General features: G+C 41.4%; 1 protein-coding gene across 1 annotated transcript in view; it reads left to right on the plus strand.

Moving 5' to 3' along the window:
- Positions 1-26942, plus strand: part of dscaml1 (Down syndrome cell adhesion molecule like 1) — an 88915-nt gene that overhangs the window by 17083 nt on the left and 44890 nt on the right. The window lies entirely within an intron of this gene.

A 26942-nucleotide genomic window follows, 5' to 3' on the forward strand; every position in this document is an offset into this window, starting at 1 on the left:
TAATGGACATTTACTTTTTCAGCAAAAATGGAGGAATGTTTAAAAAAAGCTAAGGTCATTTTGAAGTCTGATATTATTGCCTTTAGTTGGCAGAGCTCTGGACCGTCACTCACAAACGGACATGGCAGTGTCTAATAGCTGTGTTGCAGAGATATATCAGACATTAGCAGGCGTGTGTGCATGTTTGCGTGTGTGTGACAGAGGGGTGTATGGGGGCTGGGGGGGATCTAATTTGATGAGTGATAGATCTGTTTAGCTGCTCATCACAGTCACCCAAAAGAGAGCAGCCACACCTCTAGGGCTCTGCCTCGTCTGAAGCTGTTCTCTCTGCTTTGTCTGATCCTCTATTCAAAGCATTCAATGTGTAATAAGGAATGATAACATGAGTTTGAAACTGAGCGTCCTGCATTCTGCTGTCTTGTCTATGTGTGCAGTGTGCGTGTGTGTGTGTGTGTGTGTGTGTGTGTGTGTGTGTGTGTGTGTGTGTGTGTGTGTGTGCGCAGGGTTGTGCGTTGCAGTGTTAACATTTGCTCCGTGGAGCATTTGCAAATTGCAGGGTGTCAGATGAGACTGTTTAGGTCAGATGATACGTATTGCTCCCTCTGCCCCTTATCTCACTCTCTGATAGCGAGAACCCCTTTCATCCCTCTCAATAGTGTGTGAATGGAGGTGTGTGTTTGTGCGCCACTTTGTATGGCTCTGTCCTTCACACGGGAGCACTCATTGATCCAGCACAGCTGTAGTGTGTGTGTTGGTGTGTGTGTTTGTTTGTATGTGTGTGTGTGGCCTGAGGGGGGTTTCCAGTCTGGATCGATAGAGCTTGCTGTTGGATTCCCTCTCTCTTGTCACGGATCCCTCAGTGTGATTGTGCTGAGAGCGGGCCAGTCAGTTTGATGGTAAAACATGCGCATATGAACAAGCATTAGCATGTGTGTGTGAACATGAATACACACACACACACACACACACACACACACACACACACACACACACACACACACACACACACACACACACACACACACACACACACACACACCCACACCCACACACACACAAACACACACACTATACATTCACATGACCAGCTTTCTATGACTGAGCTGATAAAGACAAGTCATCCATATGCTTTGAAAAAAAAGTGTAATATACTGAAAACACTCCATGAACATATGTTACATATATATACAGTATTTTTATATATATGGCACAGAATTCTGTATCAATAGTTTGATGAAAAATATTTATTATTTTGCGAAAGAGTATCCCAAAAATTATTTTCTGATGTTTGATCAATTAATCAAAAAAATCATTATTTCATAATGAAAATGTCATCCTCACATTTAAAAAAAGAGATTTCAGAGTTTTTTTGTTTTCTATCTACCCCCCCCCCCCCCCCCCCCTTTCGCGCTCACCAGGGCTGATGAATAGGTCTTATTAGTAACACAGTGCTCCTCTTCTTCTTCCCGTCCATCTTTGGCTTGAAGCCTCCTCTCATCTCTTTCTCTCCCTGGTACAGACTGGTGGCCTGTCTCAGCATCATGACCACGCACACACACACACGCACACACACACACACACACACACACACACACACACACACACACACACACACACACACACACACACACACACACACACACGCACACACACTGCATGCGTGGGCTCCTCCAACCCCACTACACTCCAACACACACCTCGTCCATCCATCCATCTACTCCATCTATCAGCTCCTGGTGGCATGTACAGCTTTCTCTCTTTCGATAGCACTCGAGATGCTCTAGTGGTTCGCCATTTATTAGGGACAGTGTATGCCAAGGTATGGGCTTGACAGGATGACACATGTCACACAGACGGCTGTGTTGGTCAATAAAGCTGAGTTTGAATGGGCTTTGATGAAGAGGCAGTAGGGTGTTTGCTGACAGCTGGCCTCACTGCGATACGACCCTGCTTGGGTGTCGTGTCAGTATTTGACAGCCAAATCTGTTTGCGTTGAGGCCCCTTCACGCAGCAATGCGGGGGGGAGTAGACGGATAGATAGACAGGCAGACAGTCAAACAGAGAAGGGCTTTTTGTGTAGACTGGCTTTACTGGTTTTTACTCCCCTGTCATACCTCCCTGCTATCTCTCTATCTAGCCATGTCTCTTCCTCTAATTGAAGGTTTGCCTGTGTTGCTGTTGGTTAGAAAATTAGCATTTGTGTGCTTGTCATTTAGGGAACTGAAAGAGGATGCTCTGTTGACGGGTGTGTGTGTGTGTATGACGGAACTTCATTTGTGTGTGCGTGTGTCTGTGTGTGTGTCACTTTGTCAGTATCCATCTCCTCCTCCAGTTGGAGCTTAAAACAGTGTGAGTTTTATCTGGTCACCATGGTAACGGATGCGAACCGGCGGGCGGAATGAGGAAGGTGTGAGGATGCATCGCTGCCTGATTTTTATTAGTGCATCACCACAGGCGCAGCTCTCACACACACACACACACACACACACACACACACACACACACACACACACACACACACACACACACACACACACACACACACACACACACACACACACACACACACACACACATACACACACACACACAAACACACACACACACACACACTGACATCTATACACTTTAGTGAAAGGTAGCCTAGATATACATGTCATCACTGTCAGGAGAATGAATGTTTTTTCTCCAAATGTGGTGATTCGAACACTTTCCCTTCCATCTTTCACTCTTTCTGTTTTAGATGTGTGCCTGTTTATTAAATACAAGAGCAAAGCTAAAAATGTGCTTGGCCAATGTTTTGGTAAATATCCTCTTATTGCTGATATATTGATATTTGTGTATTTGTCAATGAATAAGCAAAGGAGATAACATTACAGACACGCTAAATATATGTCCAAAGACATTTAGCCAGAATCTTACCATTAGTTAATCATAACAAACAATCATGATGACTATTAGCAGATAGATATTTTCAAACTCAAATATAAGTAATGGTCCATCAGTCTAATCCGTCTCATATATCAGAGATGTTATGCACACAAGAAAATAGTACTCTGTTAGTCTTCAAGACCTACGAATGTTATCCTCATTAAATGCTGATGTTATCCAAATGCAAAAAAATAAATGAAACATGAATTACACTGTAATAGAAACATTCAGCGGTCAGTTATTTTATGTCACGAGCAATTAGACCAATACTGTGGTTTAGTTGGATATAGCATTTTTTCTTGAATTCCGTCTGAAGCAAACCTTGATGTTTATGCCAATCACATAAACTATTGTGGCTGAATTTATTAAACTAGTGACTCCTAATTAGCTTCATTAAATGTTAAGGAAAACATTGACAGCTACTGCAGAATTAAATGAGTCCAAGGATTATCTGACTTTATTGTCCTGATTTAGCGTTACATTTGACAAAATCTGTTGCTTGAAAAAAAGTTTTCTATTTTAAGAAAAACATGTATAAAGCATTTTACAAATATTGAATCATTCCTTGTGTATATGTCTGACATGGTTCAATACTTCTTATATATTCCATAGAGATGCTTCAGAATGAATACCACTGGAGAAAGATTGATTTATTGATTTATCTATCTACTAATTGAATCATTGATTGGATGATACAGTGGGAAAGAGAGGGAGACTATCAAGGTTGTAGAAAAGTGTGATGTCTGTGTTTTTGCATTCATTGATTGAGGTTGTTTAATCCCCCTTCTCTTCCCACACACTGCCTCTCTCTCTCTCTGTGAAGTGTAGCGTCACCACAGCTGCTGCAGCTTCTGTCCCAGTCTCCATTTTGTGGCCACTCTGCAGAGGCCCTGTACTCTCTCCACCCTTCTGTCTATCCACTCTTCTCCTAACTTTATCTCTGTCTCTCTCACGCTTTCTTTCTAGTGGCACTTATTAGGAGATGAAGTGACAAAGCATCGTGTTTTCCTTCCACTCCATCTAACCTGAAAGTGAACAACAGATAGGCACAAAAATGGCAGAATATGCAGAAAAAGAAGGACAGAGTGGCACAAATGTATGACATGCTAAATTATGCAGATGGCAAAATGGGCATAGGAAGGAGGGATGATGGAATGAGACGGTAGGTATGTGAGGATGTATGAGAGGCAGATGGACAAAGAGAGAGGTGAGTGTTTGCTTGGTCTTTCTTGTTGTCCCCAGCACCCTAGGGAGGAAGAGGGGCTCTAAAGACACTGTGTCCTGCCATTAAAGATGCATCTGACAAGTGCTTAATGCCCCCCCACCTGCCCTCTCTTTCCCTGTTTTTGTTTCTCTGCTCTGACCATTAACCATTACACACATAGTGCACATCTATGCGTATTTGTCTGTGGGATGGTAGCAGTTCTTGTCTAGTAGTGTGAGGGGTACGGGGAAGTAAGGCAGGGGGTAGTTGTTGAGGGGAAATAGGTGGTGTTTACTTATTGATGTTTAAACAGGCTGTGGTATATGTGTGTGTGTGTGTCTGTGTGTGTGTCTGTGTGTGTGTGTGTGTGTGTGTGTGTGTGTGTCTGTGTGTGTGTGTGTGTGTGTGTGTGTGTGTGTATGTGTGAACCTGGCAGTTATTTGTGTTAGGTTTGGTTATTTATTCAGCACTCGTGTTTGGATGTTTTACAGAGAGAACAGGTGCAGAGCGACTCTGAGCGTGCTCTGTTTGAGCGGACTCTCTGTGTGTGTGTGTGTGTGTGTGTGTGTGTGTGTGTGTGTGTGTGTGTGTGTGTGTGTGTGTGTTTGTACGTTAGTGAGACCGACAAAGTAACACACAGGGGCATTCACTGCTGTCCAGGCACTGATAGAGCCACAGTGAGTATTTGAGTGGTTGACATGATTTGAGGTTTTAAAAGGGAAATGTTGATTTGTAGCTTTGAATATACACTGAAAGATAAATGTGCAAAGAGACTGACACTGTACATGCAGAGGAACATGGATGTTCTGTTTAGAGATTGAAATGGCGAGAGAGATGGAGGGAGAGATTGAAGGAGGGAGGGAGGGAGGTAGGAAGTGAGAGAGGGGCTGTGCACGAGGAGAATTTCAATGGCACTCCAATCATGCAGGCAGTCTCGTTAGCCCAGGGAACATTTGCATAGCGCTTCGGCAAATTCATTTGGCCTTACTCGGAGAAGATGGCTCCCTTTCCTCTCTGCTAGTTAGTTATTCATTAACCGCACTCAGCCAAGGTGTGTGCAGTTATATGCATGTGTTTGTTTTTGACCAGCCGACTGATATGCTTTTATTTTATACCGTATAGTCTTTGTCGTTTGTGCACAAGCTTGCGGCGCTGCAGTGCTTCTGCATAATTCTGACTGAATACATATGTGCTTCATCAGATCCTCGTGCATATGTTCTCTTTAATAATAGTGTAAGTACATGCCAGCAGACAGAATTGCTGTCAGATATTTTGCCAAATGCAGAACCGACGTCAGAGCATTACTCATCACTCACCATGATCTACTCGCCAACACCCTCTCCCTCAAACAGCGAGTTTGCCTCAACTTTAAGAAGCTAATACGGAAAAATACATGATATGGTTTCAGACAATCAGATCTATACTATGCAATCACTAATAGGAATCATGACTTGACTTAAAAAAGCATGTGACTTTTAGGATGGGGTGAGAATGTGTGTGTGCATGAGTGTGTGGGTGCGTGAGGAGATGGGGGTTGGGTGATGTCAATAAGAAAGCACAGTTAAGTTAAGATGACACACATAATGAAGAATACACTGGATGTGTTATTGTAATTATCCCACTGACACCACATTGCATTCTAATGTTTTTTGACTGTGTGTGTGTGTGTGTGTGTGTTATGTATGGTGTTTATACATTTGCAAGCAGGCATTTGATCGAGTCTGACAGTGTTTGCCACATGTGCCTGAGCCAAAACAAGATTTTTTTGTGTGACCTTTACTGAAGATAAGATGCTCTGTTGGTCAGTTGAAATAGACACAAAAACAAAACATCAAATAGGTGTGTCCTGGAGCTTTACCTTTTAAAATTAACAAAATAAGATCATACATATATTTTTATTTATTTATATATATATATATATATATATATATATATATATATTTTTGGGTATATTGAGGCCTCACAAATGTGCTCAATGTCCAGCAGTGGCTCAAGTCAGTGGGGGCTTGGACTGGGAATCGTAGGGTCGCCGTTTCAAGTCCCCGAACAGACTTGAAATATGGAAAGTGGACTGCTACTTGGAGAGGTCCCAGTTCACCTCCTAGGCCCTGCTGTGGTGCCCTTGAGCAAGGCACCGGACACCTCCAATCCCCTCTCCCCATTGCTCCCCGGGCGCTGCACAATAGCTGCACACTGCTCCTAGTACTAGGATGGGTTAAATGCAGAGGACCAATTTCACTGTGTGTGCTCTGCTGTGTGCATGTATGTGACTAATAAAGAGGGTTTCATCCTCCGATTCTTATTTAGCATTACCACCAACTTTTAATCAACAGAATAGTGTGAAACCAACGGCAGTATGTGAATTATTCCGAATGCATGCTTGCTCGTGCACAATCAAAACAAAACAGGGACACGCAAACAATTGGTCAATAACTCCACAGGGTACCCATTTCAAAGTCTTATTTATTCATAACGATTATAAAAAAGTATTTATATAATATTACAACGATTTGGCTGTTGTTACTGAACGTGTCCATACCATTATATAGTTAAATATATGACCCTACATCATAAAAAAGGAGAGAAAGTAAGAAACAAAAGGAAAAAAGTGATTCAAACATGTGTATGGGGAGGGACGTGCATGTGATTTTGAGTATTTGTGCTTTAGCAGTGCGGTGGGGGCAGGGCAATATGAGAGATATCCTGTTCCAACACATCCCCTCTGGAGCCAACTTAATGACCCGTGACCCAAAGATGTACATGCTTGGAAGGAGCAAGGGTGGGTGGGAGATCAGCCGAGGAGGGGCACAAGGGGAGGAGAAGGAAAACGAAGGTGGTGAGGAACCAGGAACAAAATAGATGAAAACTGCAGCAAATCAAGCAGAATGAGTGATGCAAATATGTGCTGTGTGACGCATCAGTCTCTCTCTCTCACTCCGATGTGTCCTGACCTGACCACAGTCATATCCATCAGCTGGAAGAGCTCCTCCTCTTACCTCTTTCCGCACATCTTTGCTGCTTTCACTCACTTTTCCTTATTCATTTCTTTCACAAGCTCATAGATCACAGCTAATCAAAGACAGGACAGCCAGCGGAGCTCTGACATGCAGTCCATAATGGACGCAGGCAGAGGCAGGGAGAGAAAGAAAGATAGAGAGCCTCAAAGTGAAAGGAGGACAGAGAGATACAAGTAGAATAACTTGGTAGAGGAGTGGGCAGAAGACAGGGCAAATAGATTGGCACAGTTTACCTGCTTTACGTTCTTTTTCAGTTTTTTAAACTATTTTTTCTTCTTGTTCCCTGTGCTGCTCTTTCCCTCCAGCCCCACATAACCTCTGTTCATTTTAAACTGTGTGTGTGTGTGTGTGTGTGTGAGCCCTTGCTGACCTCCCTTGTGAGAAATGGCATCTCTATGCTTTATTAATAGCTAATCAATGCGCTCTCTTGGGTGTATGGGAAGCCCTGAGGACTCCCACAAGACATATGCTGGCCCACACACACACACACACACACACACACACACACACACACACACACACACACACACACACACACACACACACACACACACACACACGTCAGTAGCTCATAGCAGCCAGTGGAGTATATCACATGTATAGTTTGTTTTGCAAATAGTGTTTTTAAGGTTTTTATTTAGCCACTGCGACAAACTGATTAAAGTAGATTGATTAAAGCTGACAGATTTCTCCTCCATGTTCCCTTATGTGGTTTGCTTGCATCACAAATGTACTCTCTCTTTCCGCTTTCTCTGTTACCTCCTCCTTGTCGGGTTCTCTTACTGCTTGACTTGACATCTATTCCTCTGAAGCGCTTATCAGGCCCACCTGACCGCCTCTTGTTTTGCATCATTATTTTTCTTCCATTTCTGCTATTTCCAGCGTGCCTGCCCTTCTCTTATTCTCTTATTCTCTCACCTACTTATTTTCCCTGCTCCACTCTCACTTTCTGTACCTTAGCTCTTGGTATTTTGAAAGTGCAGTCAGATTTTCTTTATATCTGTTTTGTTCATGTGCATATCCATTGTTTTGCAATGCCCAGGGCAATGCCTTTTTTTTTTTGTTCCTCTCACTCTGTCTCACTGGAGACAGTGTTTGAAAACAGCAATTTGAGTTTCAAGTCTTGTAAGGAACAGAATCCTGCATGTTTTATTTCACCTCCCTCATCTCTTATTATTATTCAACCCTCAATCAGCTAATGGCTCTATTCTTACTCACATCCTGTAATATGACATTTGCATGAATAGCCCAGCTTAATTACATTTTTTACAGTTTTTTGTTTTCATTTCATCATCTCAGACTAAAATAAAGGACAAAGCTTTACTTTTTCTACTGTCAACAAACCCCATGACATGAACAAAACCAATTCACTCCTAGACAACGTCTTTGCCCCAGCCTTTCCATGGCTCTAAAGATGCACATCTTTAAAGATTTTTCATGAATAAGATGGGCACGTTATTTTGTTTAAGGAACTGTGTTTCATCAAGATTCACTAATATGCTTGTAATACCCAGAGATTTTGGTTTGGAGGTGCGGTAACTGGACAGTCTATGTGTGATTGACTAATGCCCTACAGTGTCAGTATTAATGGTCATAAAGGAACATGTCGTCAAGTGCAATGGTTTGACTTAAAACGGGATCTGTGGCTCATAAAATACATTAACATCTTTCAGACTAGCGTTAAAACGGAAATAGTATGATCAACTACCAGTAACTTAAAAGTCATTAACCTGGCGTTGGGCTTGGTTACCTAGTCAAGACTCCACGACTTTTACGCAAGAATAAGTCAGGCACATATTCCACTATAAAACCACAGCTTTTATTTTAACACGTTTTAACACGACACATTTTGCTACCATTGGACTTAGCCATGTTAGCTGTTTCCCATGTTCCCAGTCTTTAAGCTAAGCTAAGCTAACCTGCTTTATTTCTACGGACAGATAAAAGAGAGGTGCCAATCATTACCCAAACCCAAAGCAAATAGCATACTTCTCAAAATGTATAACTATATCCTTATTATACAAACGTATCGCTATACAGGATTTCTTGAGTTTTTAGTTCCATACCTACACTTTTGTGGGTGTGTGTGTGTGTGTGTGTGTGTGTGTGTGTGTGTGTGTGTGTGTGTGTGTGTGTGTGTGTGTGTGTGTGTGTGTGTGTGTGTGTGTGTGTGTGTGTGTGTGTGTGAGAGAGAGACAGACAGACAGACAGACAGAGAAAGAAGAAAATATTTTTACATCTGAGCTTAGCTGAGTAAGGCTCCCAGAAGACAAAAGATAGGGGAGAGGTGTTCGGGAAGGGAAAGTATAGAGGGAAAAAGCGAATGTAATTTGAATCTCAAATACATTTCAGTTGAAAGTCGTTCTAGCCATCATATATTCTCACCCACCCACTCGTATGGACAAAGCTCTTGTGTATGAGCACAGATTGACAGTTGAGTGTTCGCACTACAACTCATTCATCCTCGTTGCCTACTGTACATTTCTGGTGCCAAGATGAAAACACAATATATGTCAGTGTGCAGCCTCTCCACAAAATAAAATATATTGTTAGAGCTGCAGTCGCTCGCAGACTCAAATACCCTGAATACAACATTGTAGGCTGTAAAATAAAAAGAATCTGAATAAAATACAAATTCTAGGGACTGAACTGATTTGTTGGGCGCTCTTTCTCTCTCCAAACTTATTTTTCTTTTGTTCGGGGAAGCAAACCACTTCATCGCTTTCTGAAAAGAAAAACTCAGTCATTTTCATGCCGAGTTCTTCTCATGTAGCTACAAGAAAAGCAAATGGACAGTGGGCTTGATGATAGATTTGTTGTCATTTTGGAGGTCAAAGTATAGTGGAATTGGTGCTTAAAATGCTTGTAAATTGCCGTACTGCACATTTGTGTGTGTGTGTGTGTGTGTGTGTGTGTGTGTGTGTGTGTGTGTGTGTGTGTGTGTGTGTGTGTGTGTGTGTTTGTCTCTCTTTTGCTCTGCATAAACAGTATGCCCTTCTCTTCCAGGCTGACAAGTGAACGCCTTGTTTATTTCTGTTGAGGGGAAAACAGTTGGGTATTTATTCCATCTCTCCCTTACCTCCAACTCTTTTCCTACTCTGATGCCCCTTCTTTCTGACATCTTCAGAAAAACACCAAGCTATAGCAGAGCATCATACAGTAATGAGCTAATATTTCATCCAGGTGAGGTTGTTTGAGTCAAACAGATAAAGATACATGACCATAAGAGGATATATTGTAGGTTTAAGCTTTAAACTAAACTAAATGTTGCATAAATTCATATAGATTGTAGTATATATTGGCATGTGACATAGTGGAATAGGAACAGCATGCGAACATGTCCAATATGTCTTCTCTCAGTGATATACTTATTATTTGGTCACACTAAGTCTTTATCATCTAATTTTCTTTGCTCGTTTGGCATCATCTTAAAGGGCACAGTTGCGAAAAGGATTGATCCTGTAAGTCTCATGGAGGAATAAGGGCTCAGTTTATTTTGTTCATTTGTGGGGTAGATTTGATAATGTGTATTAAAATATCAGTTTATCCAAACCACCGTTAATAGATTGTTGTCCAGTAAACAGAATGTCTTTAATGCTACCAGTTACCTAGAATCACATTTAGAGGAGGTTGTGCTTAGTTATCTCACACTTTGTCATTGTTCTCTCTTGCAGAATACCCTCTTATATCTCCTCTTGCTTGGTGTTTTGAGTTATTTTTTATCCATCTGTAACATTTGCAATTTTAAATACAACTTAATCTTATCTTTGCTTTGATAAAGACACACTTGCATCAGGTTACCCTCTGTTGCTCAGGAGACACTACAAACTACCATAGAAATTCTATCTACAAATGCCTCAAGCTCAAGCTACTTCTACATACTGTCAGTCATAGATGTTATCAAACATATTCCTGTAATGTCTTTAGATATAAATCCTGAATGCCAATGAGTGAGCTATCACAGATCCAGGCCAGTTTACCAACCTACAGGTAACAGTCAATAGTGGCAAAAAAGTAGCACACTCAAGCTTAAGGGCAATGGCAGTAAATATTGAAACAGAGGAAGTATATTAGCTATCTTTAACGTCTTTAGAGGGTAAGTGTTTTATACTAGCCCAGACAAACTGTTTGCTCTGCATGCTACTTGAGGGTACCTTGCTTGTCAAAACAACAGTGAGCAAAAGTCCAGGAGCGGCTGACTTAGAAAGTTGAGCACATAAAAAACTAAAGACTTTTTTTCTCAAGAGTTGGATAGGGAAAATTAAAGCTGGAAGGTGTGATGAATGTTACACTTGCATTAGTTGTTCAGAAACTCCAATGGGATGTTTATATAGCTCCATGTCCACAATAGGTTGCAGTGATGCATCTTTTTCTTATTGCTCTCTATGTAGGGATTAAAACACTTTTGCTCTCGAAATTCACCTTTCAAATTGTATTTAATTGTAGTAACTTTTTTAGGGGTTTATTTCACCTTCCCAGATGGTTTTATTTGCCCAGATTGTGTTTCTATTTGGATAAGACTCTCAGAAATCCTGTCCCACCAGTTTGAGCCTCAATTACCCCTGGGTGGATATTGAATCATCTATTCATCTGTTTTTGTGGAGTAGGAGATTTTGATCCATTTCTTCCTTTTTTCACCTAATGCTTTCCCTGTGCCCATTGTACTGCAGTCTGTCTTCACCCTGATCTGTGTACAGAGAATTGCCTAGATGCATGGATGGCTGAAGTGCAGTGATGTAGATGAACACTTATGCTGTAAAACATCAGTTGTGCTTGAAAAAGACTGGAAGTAATGGTGTTATGTTATGGTAGTAGTGAAAAATCTGTTCAAACAAGCTGATAAAATCGGTTATAGACACTAGTCTACTATGCTACATTTATGAAGTATCTACCAGTGTCTGGGAGAATCGTTAAAGTAACAGGTCCTGAGCTTTCTGTCTGTTTAAGACCTCATAAGAGTCACTGGGACCTCATTTGCATCTGGCATCCATCAGTTTCCATTTTTGATATTCCTCCACCAACTGGAAGTGACCTAATTTTTCAATTACATGACTTCCTTTGGTGTCATTATTTGATCATTATAGTTTCATATACATAAGTCACCTACCTATTACTCCCACATGCTGTGAAGGGCAGGGTGCCAGGTGGAGGGGTGGGTAATTGTGGCATCAGTTGATAACCAGTGGACATGACTGTATGTTTTCCTCTTCAGAAGTCAACAGCGCGTAGCAGCGTTCCACTAATAGGGAGAGTGGCTCTGCATATACGCAATGTGTTGCTGTGCAGGAAAGAACCATTCTGCCACTGTGTGTGTGTGTGTGTGTGTGTGTGTGTGTGTGTGTGTGTGTGTGTGTGTGTGTGTGTGTGTGTGTGTGTGTGTGTGTGTGTGTGTGTGTGTGTGTGTGTGTGTGTGTGTGTGTGTGTGTGTGTGTGTGTGTGTGTGTGTGTGTGTGTCTGTGTGTGTGTGTGTGTGTGTGTGAAGATACTGTATGTCCTTATGCTGTATGTGTGCATGGGTTTGTACATTAATGTATGCACAATTGTGTGTCTGCATACATAGCCGTTTGTGTGTTCATTCATGCATGCTCTCATATCCAGCATGTACACATTTGTATGTGTGACAGTAATATTGGGGTTTGCTGACAGGTAGAAGATGAGATTTAGAGAGAAATGGAGAGATTGGAAGAAGACGGGCAAGATGAAGTGATGGAGGAGATAAAGCATGAAGAAAAAGAGCAGAGGAGCGAGTGAAAGACAGAAGAGTACTCTCCAGAGAGATGCACACGGGGACCAAAATCGCATTCTGCCACCATAAGCATGTTTAAAATTTGAACAAGCACTTAAGAGGGACAGCACAGAAATGCATATATCTCAAAGAGGTTTGGAGCAGTCACTTGTGGGTAAAGCAGTGATTTTTTTTGTACGTATGAGAGAGAAAGAGGTGTTTAAAATGAGGGTTAGAGTAGAGACGAGAAGAGACGAGTTAGCGTGGAGGAAGGGAGGGAAAGGAGATGCAGGGTTTCTTAATGGAGGTGTTTTTGCTTCACTAATTTTAGGGCCCATTTAACAAAGTGTGCTCCTCTTTCCTCTCCCACTGTCTCTGCCTACCTCACCCCCCCTTCTATTCTTCCATCTCACCCTCTCGTCTCTTTCCCTACATCTCCAGTTAATTTAATGAAGGGTTGCCCGATTGCTTTTAGCATTAATATTCCAATACCAAGTGATGTAAATAATGAATGCAACCTCCCTCTTTACTCTCCATCACTCTCTGGATGATGTTGAGCCCCATCTGTTGTCGCTGTGGTGGCACAGAGCACTCCCCAAGGAAGAGAGTGAAAAGTAGGATAAGAGGGCAGAGAGAAAAAAGGGGGGAGAGATAGAGAGAGGAGGGTGAGAGAAGGTGTGTCTAGAGGGATAACACAAGCATGTCTTGCGTTTAGTGTCAACACTGAGATATTCTGGTTGTGGGTTTGTTTGAGTCTGAATGGGAGATTAAACATTACACATTTTTAATTCAGTATCACTCTAAATGATAACAATACAAACTTAGGACTTTAAGAGTTTTAAACTATCAGCCCGAGTGCCAGATCCATGAAACGATTTCATAGGACATCTGCATTATCTATTTAAATTCAAACCATAAATCTCTTGACCAATTGTTTAATTTGCGTTGATTTGTGTTTTTTTGTTGGGCTCAGCTTAACCAAGAACTACAGTTATTACTTTTATTATTTGCCTTATTTATTATGCCTTAGGATAGGTTAATTCTTTGCTTAAGTTGAAAACATTTTTAACTCTTCTAGATTGTTTTTTGCCACAGTTAACAAATGTGCATCTATTTGCACCCTCTTCTGTCTTTCAATTGACGTTGTCTGCATTATTGCTGCCTCCAAAATGTAGCTTGTGCTCACACACCTTAAGAAAGAACAATCTGGACAGGGGTCCTTCGGTAAAGTTCACCAGACATTCAGGGCCTGAAAGAAAAGAGATTGTAAGAAAGGGAAGTTAAGGTGCTGGTGTCTGGTTTAGACTGCAGGCCTCTTGCAAACTAGTAATGAGTGAAGCTAATTAATTTAGACTCTGCCAACAGATGGCTAAAGCCACATGGCAGCCGCTAAGGGAGGTACTCCTCTTTCCTCTCACTCTCTCATTCTCTTTTCCTTTAACTGTCTCTGTCCATCTTTCCCGCAACACTTACTATTATCCCCTTTGTGTGTATGTGTGTGTGTGTGTGTGTGTGTGTATGTGTGTGTGTGTGTATGTGTGTGTGTATGTGTGTGTGTGTGTGTGTGTGTGTGTGTGTGTGTGTGTCTTTGAAGTTGTCACCGGCAGCCAGAGTATTTGATCGATCTTCAGCGGGCAAAGGCCTCTGGGGTAGACATGGGAGCTCTCAGGCTATTAAACAATTACACACTCTCAAGGTGGTCACCCCAACCTTCAACGCACAGAGAAATACTGTAGTGAGGGAGACGGGTGTGTGTGTATGTGTGTGTGTGTGTGTGTGTGTGTCTTTCAGCTATGCTTTAGCAGGTATAGGAGACTGGATGAAACGATGAGGAAAGGCAGATGGAGAACTGGTTTTGGTATTAATGCCTATGTTTGTCTGAGGCTGCGTTCGCTCGTGTAAACACCACTCCAACATAATATTGTGACCCCACCCCCCCAACACACACACACACACACACACACACACACACACACACACACACACACACACACACACACACACACACACACACACACACACACACACACACACACACACAAAGCCGCTCACCACTTAAATCTTCATCCCTTACAATACCGCCACATACACACAAAAGCCACACTACAACCACTCTGGTGTTACTGCAACCAAAGCCATTTCTGAGGAGTTTCCTTGAGTACTTGAGCGGGAAAACACATTAAAATTTAACTGGAGGAGGAAAGAAAGGAAGAAGGAACGAAAGAAAGGTGACATCAGAGTACTGTCGCACACGCTATTCCCCCCCAATACTCTCAATCTGTGCCTTCCTGGCTGAATGGAAAGGTTAAAGGATGCAAGGGACATGCAAGACTGATGAAGAGGAAACAGGAGGAAATATTCAATCAGTAGGGTAGAGGAGATACTAAGGTATTAGAAATAATATTTATATTCAGTAATATGTCATTACACTGCTGACGCTACTCATTCTATTACAGATTTCACACCACTGAGTAGGATGACCAATTGACAACAACTGTACCAATATGCTTTGTGATTGAAACATAACCACCAGCCTACTTTAGAACACTGAATACATGTAAGTTGTAAAAATGACATGTCTTTACTCCACCATCTTGTAATCCCCCTCTGTAGTGGATTTTCCCCTTCTGGCCAAATAGCTAATGTCAAAGGGTACAGAAACAAAAACAGATAAAAAGGGAGTGAGGGAATAGAGAGAGAAAAAGGGGTAAGAGTGTAGGGGACAGATGGGGGAGCTGGCAAGCACGTGGCACACTCTGCATGGGTGTGTGTATGTGTGTGACACACAATAGTGGTAATTATCTTAGCCGTTGAGTGCACAGAGGGCTTGGCAGTATACGGTATGATGGGGGGGATGCAGGGAGGGGGGGACAGGCAGTCAAAGAGTAATATAATCATAGTCCTTTGTGTGAGCGAGAGCAGAGGGCAGCTCAGTGTCAGCTGTTATTGAGTGCTTATCCCCTAACGGCCCCACCTACACACAAACACACACATAGAATGTATAGCCATGTCCATAAAATTGTGCTATTCATATATTCATGCTCAGCCACTTTCACACGTCAGTTCCCCACAAATCCATCAGTCACAGACGAACAATGTGTAGTATTTAAACCAAACATTATGCCTAATCTGACATGCGGTGAAGGATTCCTTGTGGTTGTGACACGCGACAAATCTATCTGCTAATACAAAGCCTAATCGCTATAGTAACTATTGTTAGTGTAAGAGTTGTCTTAACTACGAGCAACACAAGCTTTGTTTATCTGTTAGCTGTCGGTCTCTTCCCTTTTGTACATACAATCTAAAATCCCTTCTGTTTGTGTAGAGACTGACATCTCTGAAATTGCATACACATCTATGTTTTCTTGTATTGACTATACTTTGGGGACATGTACCATAAAGTTGCAGTCTGGACACTCCCCTCCTGTAGAGAGGCAAAGTCTTGCCAATTCTGGTTGACTACCATGGGACATTTTATGGGTACACGCATGTAGTCAATACCAAGAGACAACAAACTTTTAAAACACTTTCAAATTGTGCCATGGATTACACATATGTGTAGCTTTAAGGATAATTGTATAGGTCAAGAAAGTTACAGTTAGCCTCAAAACAATTAAAGTATAGGACAGTGAAAATATGCAATTACAAAGACTGCATTATTTACCTGCTGCTGAAGCTATGATGCCTGTGTGATTGTACTGGGATGGAGTCACTCATCACATTCTTGCTCATTCTTGGCAGACTGCAAAAACACATCAGGTAAGATAAAATTGAACTTGTGCTTGAGTTAGTTAACTAAGCTTTTTCGCACAAAACTGAATGTTTTACAACAAACTGCAACTTTCCTGACTTTTTTTTAGACATTTCTTTGCAGTTCACTCTCAAAACTCAGAAGAAATTTATATCTATATGAAGTGGGGTCAAAGTGCTTTAGGATAACTGCACAAAAAAGCTTTCTTCTCTATCTTTTGCCTGCAATGAAAGTCACTTTCAGATAGTGACTTTTATCTATTTTATTATATTGTAAATGAAATTGCTTTGCCTTTTCTGTTATTATTTTTGACATAATATGCTGTTTGAAATTTGTACCATCTTTAACTTGTAATGGTCGCTCATCTTCTTAATATTTGAGAGTAAATAGATTGCATGTCAAATCCAAATAGAAAAAATATAAGATAGTTTTAACTACAAGAAAGCCTTCTGTATTGCTTTTTTATTTACAAAGTCAAGACAGAGAGCAAATACAGACCGATAAGAAGAGTCTGTGGCTGGAGTCAGGGGATGGACCAGTGCCTGGAACATTAAAGTTTGTGTAGTGCGGGGTTAAGCACACAGTGCACCATGGAAGCCTTTTTATGACCCAGAGAAAAAAGTCTTTTTCCTGGTCTTGATCCTTCAGTCTTCAGGAAATCCCACAGCTGACCAGAGCAAATATTCCGAACACATCTTAGACTTGACCTTCTACTGTATACCCACACACAAAACACTCAACCCTCCGTAGACATCTCCCTTTCAACATGGCCTCTTTCTGTCTCTTGACCCTCCCTTACTCTTTCCCTCTCACGCTCTCTCTCTTTCTCAGCTCCGCAGGGATCGGCTTAGCTTCTCCACAACCACGATGATAAATAAATGTTTCGCTTTGTCTCCTCATCAATAATGCAGACATACTTTAAGTGCTGCTGTGGGGGCTTCCATTCTTTGTCTTTTTTCTCTGCTGTTCCCTCTCTCAATGCTCTCCTCACCTCCATCCCTCCATCTGATAGAGGAGAAGAGCAGAGAGGGGAAACTCAGGAAAGCACTCAGAATCTCATCCAGTCTTTCAGAGACTACCTGTAGCTTTGTGAGAGAGTAGCATGGGTTTACCTGTGCAACAGGAGACAACAAAGTAGATGTGTATATATAAAAAGATTGAGGTTTTGGATTTTCTTTGATAATTCTTTCTAATTACATAGTAAAGCGCATACAGAGTGTTTACTCTTAAGATTAATTTTCTCAGTTTCAGGTCTGCTGCCTTATTAAATGCACACAGTTCAAGGTTTTTAGAAAGTGATTGTATTTTTTACTTCCCTCTAATTTGTTTATGTCTACAGCTAAACAGAGTGTCACCTGTAGCAAGCATAATGATGTTTGTTCCATTATTCACACGGCCTTGTTATTGTTAGTTATGAGTTATGTTTGACCATTTCAGCTTATGCAGATAAAACTATGTAAATGTCTATGAATGTAAATATTAATAATTTGATAAACAGTATGTACGTTAATGTATTGCCATGTCCAAAAAAACATATACTAAATACAGAAAAGCACAATTTCAGATACCATTACATGTAGTTTATACTGTATATATTGTATTTAAACACTTTTCTATTCTAAATCCTGATCTTTGCCTCTCATACACTTGGATTTGCAGTGTAAAGTTTTATTGAACAAGCCACAATTTTAACCAACAGAGCATGATTATATGGCTATATTTTTGTGTTAAATGTCCACTGTTTTTAAACTACACGTTAGTGCACAGTAGCTACACAAAACCTGCTGCCAAGGATCTTCATCTCCTTCTCAAAAGATGCAGACTGAAACTTCAGCTCGTATCTTAACATGAAGCACAACGTCATTGGCCTTAAAGATCTACCTTACTCTCTGAAAGGCGCTTACCTTGATTCTTTTTTAAACATCCGGGAACGGTTGCTTGCACTTTGTGAAATTCCCATACAAGAAGGACATTAGACTTACCTCAAGCTGGAGTCAAAAGAGAAGAAGTAGCAGCAAACGTGAAGGCTTTTTGTGGCACAAAGGACTCACCTTGATACTGCCATGCCATCGTATAATGTGTCTCATTGAATGCTGGTAGCTGTAAACACATGTTTTAATGTGCAAATGTGGTAGGTGCTTGATTTGTGTCAATGTGTGAAAGTCTAGTCTTGTATCTTTTTTAATATAAAAGTTAAACGCTTTCGCATCCCCCCTTTACCGACCAAGTTTAATGAGGTATCTATATTTCTTGTTCGCCAGAGAAAAATGATAATGATCAATATAGTATATTTAATAAATCAGAAGGTTACCTTTTTATTTCTGGGAGTGATTTCCCCTTTATCCATATTTCGAAAGCTCATTCCAAATAGGCCAAGGGAAGGACAGAATATCTAAGTGTGTATTTCATTTTACTAGACCACAGTGATATAAATGAATGGGATGTTTATTTAAAATGTCAATAATTAATTAGGAGAGATTTTAATACCCAGATAAGAAATTGTGTTTTTCATGATACTGCCCAGGTGTAAATCTATGTATGCCTTAAAAACGAAATAAAGATTGATTCAGTAGACCTTTATTTTTGGAAGAAGAAAAAGCACAAGTACATGAATGGCTCACTTCCACACTGTCATGGCCTACTGACACACTTAATTAATGTTGCCTTTGCTTTGTAACTTTAAGATGTCAAAAAATCTGCTCTGAAAAAATGGTCCTGCTCAATGATTTAACACAATGACCAACAACTGCTCATACAACGACGAATATCAAAGGGAAATCTACCTTCGGATTAACCAAATACCTGTGTCAAAGTCACTATTGGTTGGTCTTTACATCAATTTGTATAAATAATTGTGTCATGTTTCCCAAAACTACTGTATTTTGATTACTTACTCTGGGTGCATACATTGTAACACATGTCCTCTCAGAATACTGCAGGACAATACTGTACATAGATATGTGTATGAGTGGTTGGCCCTTCTAGTAAATGCAATCTGACAGTATAAAATGCCTAGAAGTGTGTGTCAGCATTTGGTGAAGCAAGCAACAGTATCTGTGTGTCACTGTGGTCCACAAGTTGCTGGGTTAGGAGCTGCTGTGTATCTGATGTGATGTGCAGTGTATGCTGTGTGTCACAGAAAACAGCTGTTCCTGCATACAGCCTTTGGGCACCTGTGTGTGAGTGTATGTGTTTGTGTTGTTGTATGAGTGTGTATCTGTGCAAGGGGCAGACTGCCTTGTATCACTGTCACTCACAGAGACAGAGAAAGACACTGATGTTGTTTCACACTGACACTTATCTGACTCCCCTGTCCTTAACTCTTACCCTGCTCAGGGCAGATATATTCGTTCTTGTGTGTGTCATACAGTCACATCACATCAAACCTTGGCGCCCAATCTCTGGCCTTAAGCCCATTCCTCTCCTCCACAACCATTTCCAGCTCCCTAACTCCATGCCTCCAGTTTCTTTTCTTTCTCTTCTTTCCCTGACCCTTCAGCAGTGTGTGCTTCTAGTAGAAGGATTCAGGAATCGACGCAAGTGGCTATATTCCTGTTGTGTGTAAAATTAGTTTGTGTGTGTTTACGTAAGGGTTGGTGGGTTATTAACAATTTATTCAATCTAAATCCATGATTTATTAAAATCACATTTGAATCCTTTAGGTCTGTTTAGTCTAGAATAAATATAAGAAATGTACAGTCATAGAAGCAACCCCCCATTGAGGTAATATATTTGCTATTTAGTTACTTATTGATTATAATAAATGTAATGTTTTGGTCAAACTAAACAAGTAATTTACAAATTTAAATTCAGATTTAAATTAAAAGAGTCTGTTAACAGCACAATTCTGGTCCATGCAGTTGCTGTGGTTGAGCACACATTTCACATTAGGCTAGATTAGTATGGCTGCCATATTGTTACCACATTATTGTCTGGCCTTATAGCACCACAAGACGGTTTATTGTGTCTAGTTGGCTTTAGTTGTGATATGAATGTACAATTGTGTTTTTAGTGTCATGAAATTGGAGGAACTCTGATCTCTTATGAAAGAGACGGTTATAAGTAATAATGACTTTGGTCTAAAGAGAGGGTTAATCATCTGCCCACCAACTCAACCTCCTGGCTGTTATTATGAAATGAGTCACACAGAGAGTTTGATGTTTACCTGGAATAAACAGGGCTGTACAGAAATATTCTCTATTTTTCTGCTCTAGTTCTGTTACAAAAATACTGTCTCTGATGTTGTTATGCTCTGAATTCATGGGGTTAGGCCATGGCTCGCACACACACAAATGCACACACACACACACACACACACACACACACACACACACACACACACACACACACACACACACACACACACACACACACACACACACACACACACACACACACACACACACACACACACACACACACACAGTCAGCAGTCATGTTCTGCCAGCAATCCTTGTAATCCCTCAGACAAATTACAACGTCTTCTGCTCCTCCTCCTTTCTCCTCCTCCTCCACCTCCCTCACTCTCTCTCTCCTTCCAGCTGCAATTGGATTTGGATAAAGATGGCTTTTCCTTGTCTTCTCTATTCTTCCCTGCTTTGGCTAAAGAGGGATTTGCCTGGGGAGATTACACTCACACACACACAGAGACTCCAGCGCGGAGACATTGCATTTGAGGAAAAACATCTTCACTAACAAACAGGCCCCCCTCACCCACCACCCCTCACTCCCCCTGCCTGCACTATGGTGACAGGCTCCATAGCCAGAGATCAACAACCTCTCTTGCCTTTTCTCTGTCTTTCATTGATTTGCTTCTTCTCTCCGACACGATTACTACGATTATTGAACACTTTACGCTACTTTCTCTGTCTTCTCCTCTGTCATTTGTTGGACTTCCCCCTGCATTTCATTATCGTCCTCAGTGCACTTGTTCGGGTCAGAGGAGTTGGCCTTAACACAGTGTGATGTTAACTCGGAGCACCCCACAGAGTGCTGCTTTCTCAGAGAGCAGGGGTCGACCTCCTGCAACTCCACTGCAAGCCACTAATCTCATGTAATGGACAGTGTACATGTGTGCTGTGTGTGTGTGTCTATGTGTGCGGGCATTGTTGTCATGAAGGAAGAGCCTTCTTTAGATTGACAGTAACAGATATCTCAGCCATTTTGCATAGTACAGTGTAGAGTGCATAGTACTCTGTTATTACTTTATACTGAGAAGGGAAATAAATCCTCAGGGACTAATTTGTGTGTGTGTATGTTGGGGTAAGGGGGTTGGTGGTGACTGAATAATTGAAGGGTGGAGGCACAGATGGTCTTTAACCCTGAACCCCAGACAACAATCAATATTCAAGCAGAGAAGGAATGATACACTACATGTGCATACACACACATTCCAGTGTAAGGTATGTAAACTCAGTTACACATTTTTATGAGCGACAGCATATGGCTGTCAGTGTGGATGATATATGGGGTGTGTTTTTCTGCACACCAAGGGAATTCGTTCCGTGTTTGCAGTGTTGTAGAGGACTTTAAAGTAAATGTGTGTTCGTGAAGTGTATTATGGAAAGTCGTTTTTGTTAGGTTTTCCAACATTTTTCCGGCTTGTGGCCAACATGCAAAAATGTATGAAAATGTCGGTTTGCAGGCTCTGTTTCTATGCTAATATCCACAATAATATATGTGCGGGTATGTGCACAATAAGGGATGCGCATCATGTGTTTTGAATTGTACAGACAGTTGGAAAGAACCAGTGTCTTCAATTTTCCCCCCCTTTGCCTGTCTCTCTCTCTCTTCCTCCCTGGGCCACCAGTAGTGGTAATGGGGAGGGACCTGTCAGCTCACTTAATGCAGCTAATGTTTGCCTGCGCCTGGGGACACGAGCACAGAGACACACACAGTCCTGACACACACAGCGCTCCGCTCTCTCCCTCTGTCACCACTCTGTCACATTCCCTCTCTTCTCCCCCCCTTCCTTCCCTCGCTCTTCCACTCGTCTTCCCATCCTGCATCACTCATTCTCTTCCAGCTTCTTCTTCTCCCACACTGGACTGCAACCAGTCTCTTAATATATATATTTTTTTCAGCTTTGGTTTTTAGCTCAGTTTAAAGCTTTTTTAGGCCATGGCTATTATAATCACCTTCACCTTCCATATTACTTACAAGCTCTTGTTATTCCAATTGACCACTCCACTTTAAAAGCAGTGAAGTGGGCTGCTTCAAATGAAATGGTCTAATTTTACAGTAAAGAATAAGACCAGATTTATTCTGTATTTTATATTAATGTCGTCAAATGTAATGAAAACACACAAAAAGAACACTAGTGACCTCTCATAATCTTCGTCTTCTTTACCCTGTCTGAAACACGCCCATTCATTGTTTCCTAAAAGTGCTGATCTCAAAACAGGTAAAAAATAACCAAGTATTTTTTTAAATAATAATACATATATATAAATGTATGCCGGGCACTACTGGCTTTCAGAACACATTACATAAAGAGGACTGAATGTGTATTTATTGGGGACAATTTCAGCTGCGAATGAATATGCATTTGGTGCATTAGTGAGTATTAATGGAAGTAGGATAGTTAATGTGGGATTGACCCAAAATAAACTACTGTGGACATGTTCTTCATAATGAAAGAACATGTCACCCAGTGCAATGGTGTGATTTATTTATGTTTTTTATGTAATTTGTGGATTGAGGTCTCTTACACAAATTAATTAGATGTTAGAGTTTTCTTTTCTACACCCATAATGCACAAGGTTAAAGTCTGGCTTTGTTATTTTGAAGCATGAGTTAGATATTATTTTATGCCAATTAAAATATGAAGAATTCAAGTAGAATTTAGGTAGGGTAAATTCTGCATTAAATCAATTTCCTTTGCTTTTGTCAGACCACGTCATATAAAACAAATTATAGATATTTTGAATGCTAATCTGTTCTTTGTGCTTCTAAATACCGCTATGAGCATGCCCCTATAACCAAACATAAACAAATACAACCCAGTGGAGAGCCCAGAAAAAAAATACAAGGACAGGCACGGAAGCTTAATAAAAACAAATGGCTTATAGAAACAAAAAATACTTATGCTTGTTTCTCTCTCTTTCCCCCTCCCTTGCTGCTGCCTCCCTCCATCTATTCCTCCCCTACGCTCTGTCGCTCTGATGAATATCACCCAAGCAAATCAGAGATGCAGAGGAATCTCTCTCATTTCTCACCCCTCTTTCCCCTCTCCTTATCTCTCCCTTTCTCTCCACCCCCCTCTCTTTCTTTGACTCCCCCGTCTTTCTCTCTCTCTCTCTACCCGATTTCCTTATCTACCTTCCCTTCCTCCCTCTTGCGTATTTGGATCTCATTCTCTCTCATTATGATGATTTGAGGTTCAGCTTCAGTTGCTGGCCCATTAAAACCAAGCAGCAGCAGCAAGCCTTGCCTTTTCTTACACTGCAGGCAGCCAGCCTCAAGATGGCCTCTACTCTGCATATTGAATTATAAACTGAAATACAGAAATGGTCCATATCTGCACTGTTCTTGTATGAAAATATAGTATGTTGGAGTTCTCTCATGCAGCAGAGATGGTGGCGCACACACTACACATACTGCATGACCTTGGCAAGTGCCACCTCTAGCCAAACTGCCATATCTCAGTGCCAGCCCTTGATGAGACCTCCCACTCTTTAGGGAGGGATGCTGAGGACTGTACAGGGATTGGACAGTTGACAGAGGAGGTGAAGTTTTGTGTTGTTAAACCTAGATGTGTGTGAGAGGGGGTTGCAGGGGCCTAAAGGTTGCCAAGGCTCTTTCACGCTATCCTGCTCTGTTCTACATGAAGTGATCCATATGTATCTGTACTCAGAGTTCATCCACTGGGGTGTTTGGGTCATCATTACCAGGAGACATCCCAAAATATCCACACGATCACTCAACACGCCAAATACAACTGTGATGTGATTAAGATAATAATGCAAAAAGGAAAGAGCCCATGTTAACATAACAATAAGTGTTGCTAATGTTGGGGATTTCAAGACGTGAGAGCTGCTCTTCATGAAGTGTCTTTGGTACGTCTGTTTATAAATGTGGATGAGATCCTTGATATATTTTATAGCCTTATAATATAATATTTTGGTACTTCTTGTCGTAAATAGTTGTGGTACTGAGTCTTTAAGACTGGTTAAGCTGCTGAGAACTTCTCAGTTTGGAGCTTTGCAGTGTTGTGTAATGATATGATCACTCTACGCTTTCCTATCGTTGAATCAGTTATGGCTCCTATTTGATACTGCAAGCTCATGACATTAGTAATACAGAAAATTACCTCCTTAAATATGGAACAACCACATTAATTCACAAATGAATCATGAAGAGCAATTCATTTAATATCTGAATTCAACATTCAGAGCTTAATTATGTTCAGAGAATTATTGTTTACTGATCATTTTGTACGTTTTTTCTGGTTTCTTATCCCAAATAAAAACAAAAGGCTGAGTGTATCCAATGTCTTCATCCAGTGTTACAAATTTCCCTGTGCTATTTTTCTTTTAACCTACATATGTCACAGCTCCTTTATTTGATCAAGTTTTGTCTTGCATACAGGTGAGTTGCATTATGGGAAATCCTACAAATGATTACAGTACATTTGATCACATGACATTTGATTAAATTCAAAGTGTGTAAGCAGCTGGGTACATACTTCTGTCAATCATCACAAAGATAAGAGAGCTACAGTACATTGATCGTCTCAACTGTGTTACACTCATTAACCAACAAGGACAAAGAAAAGATACGACCTCTGTAGCCGGTATGTAGGTATAGCATTAGCCACTGCTAGCAAAGCACACCAGAATATCTAACCAAACATGTTGGTAATCAAACTGCATTGCAGGTAATCTAGGCGCAGGATTATAACAAGGAAGAAGCATGCATGTAATGAATAAGAAACATATCTTTGGTTCTACTGCATCAGTTTTGATCCCTTTTCTTATCCATATTGACTCCAACAATGTAGGAGTGTGTTGCTAAATAGAGTACTCTTTTAATAATTTAAATGTATTTCACAACTAGTTTGTATCATGACTTCTTGCTGTAGTGTAAATGTCAGTGCTAAATTGTGTGTGACCATTATACTGCAGGGTCCATCTGTAATGGTAAATTGATTGTGGAGTAGTTAATAAATTGAACAGTAAAGCCCAGCAAGTAGAGAGAAACATGGTATTTATTGAACCACTTGGGTTATTGTTGTCCTGCTTATCTCCAAACAATCACACATCACCATGCCATGGGACGCTGGATCAGCTGAGAAGACAAAAAAAGCACGCCTGACTTGTCACTATGTGTGTGTGTATGCGGTCACGGGAAGCGCATGCCTGCACATACATGCATCTGCAATGGGGACTTTGTGCCTGAATGCTTGTGTAACTCTACATATGCTGAGTGCGCTTTGTTTGTGTGACAAGGAGACAAAATCATTCCCAGACGAGGGATTATGAGAGAGGAAGAGACCTGGATAGATGAAAGCATGAAATGGCACCTTAGCTGGACTCCCTGTTCTCCCCTCCAGCATCAAGCCTCATCATCACCATAATCTCTGCGATCTTTCACTTACAGTCCTCAATCTGTCTTTCCTCCTTCTCTACCTCTTACTTCCTCTTTGATTTCCTTCTTTTTATTTCTTCTCCCTCAGTCCCTTTTTATGTCCCCCCCCCCCCCCCCTTGCTATGGCAGTGACATTGGGCTAAAGTGGGACAGAGTGTAGGGGGGCAGTGAGGCAGAAGAGACAGAGAGACAGCCAGGCAGGGAGGCAGGGAGAGCTGCTGCTACTGCTGCTGTGGTGCCCCCCCGCCTCCTCTGAGCACGTACCTCGGGTACTCCTGGCCCCTCAGGCCTCCCCTGAACGTCTGGGGATCCGCTTTTATGTTGTCACCACTACTCTACTCCAATCTGAAACATCTGTCTCTGCAGCTCTTTTGCTTCCCATCATCTCTCATTTGGTTCTCCTGCTTTAACTCCACCTCCTTCTCCTCCTCTTCATCCTCTTTTGGGTCTCTGTCGCCAAGATGCCCAGCAACAGCGATGAGGGTGCATCATCACGGTGGCACAGGCGAACGAGGAGGGCCAGAGATGGAATGCGTAGGAGAATTGCAGGCCTTCGCCCTCCCTCCCCCTCTTCCTACCCCTCTCTCCTTCCCTCGCTCCTCACATCCTCCTGCCATGCAAGGTGCACTCAGCCGCACACAGGCCTTGCTCCCCGGCGACCCCCCTGCTCCCTGAGATTCAGTATGTGTCACCGTAGTGCTGCTTACACGCTGTGGCACTGTAGTA

Source organism: Eleginops maclovinus, chromosome 18 (assembly GCF_036324505.1).
Source record: "Eleginops maclovinus isolate JMC-PN-2008 ecotype Puerto Natales chromosome 18, JC_Emac_rtc_rv5, whole genome shotgun sequence".
NCBI classification, from domain to species: domain Eukaryota; kingdom Metazoa; phylum Chordata; class Actinopteri; order Perciformes; family Eleginopidae; genus Eleginops; species Eleginops maclovinus.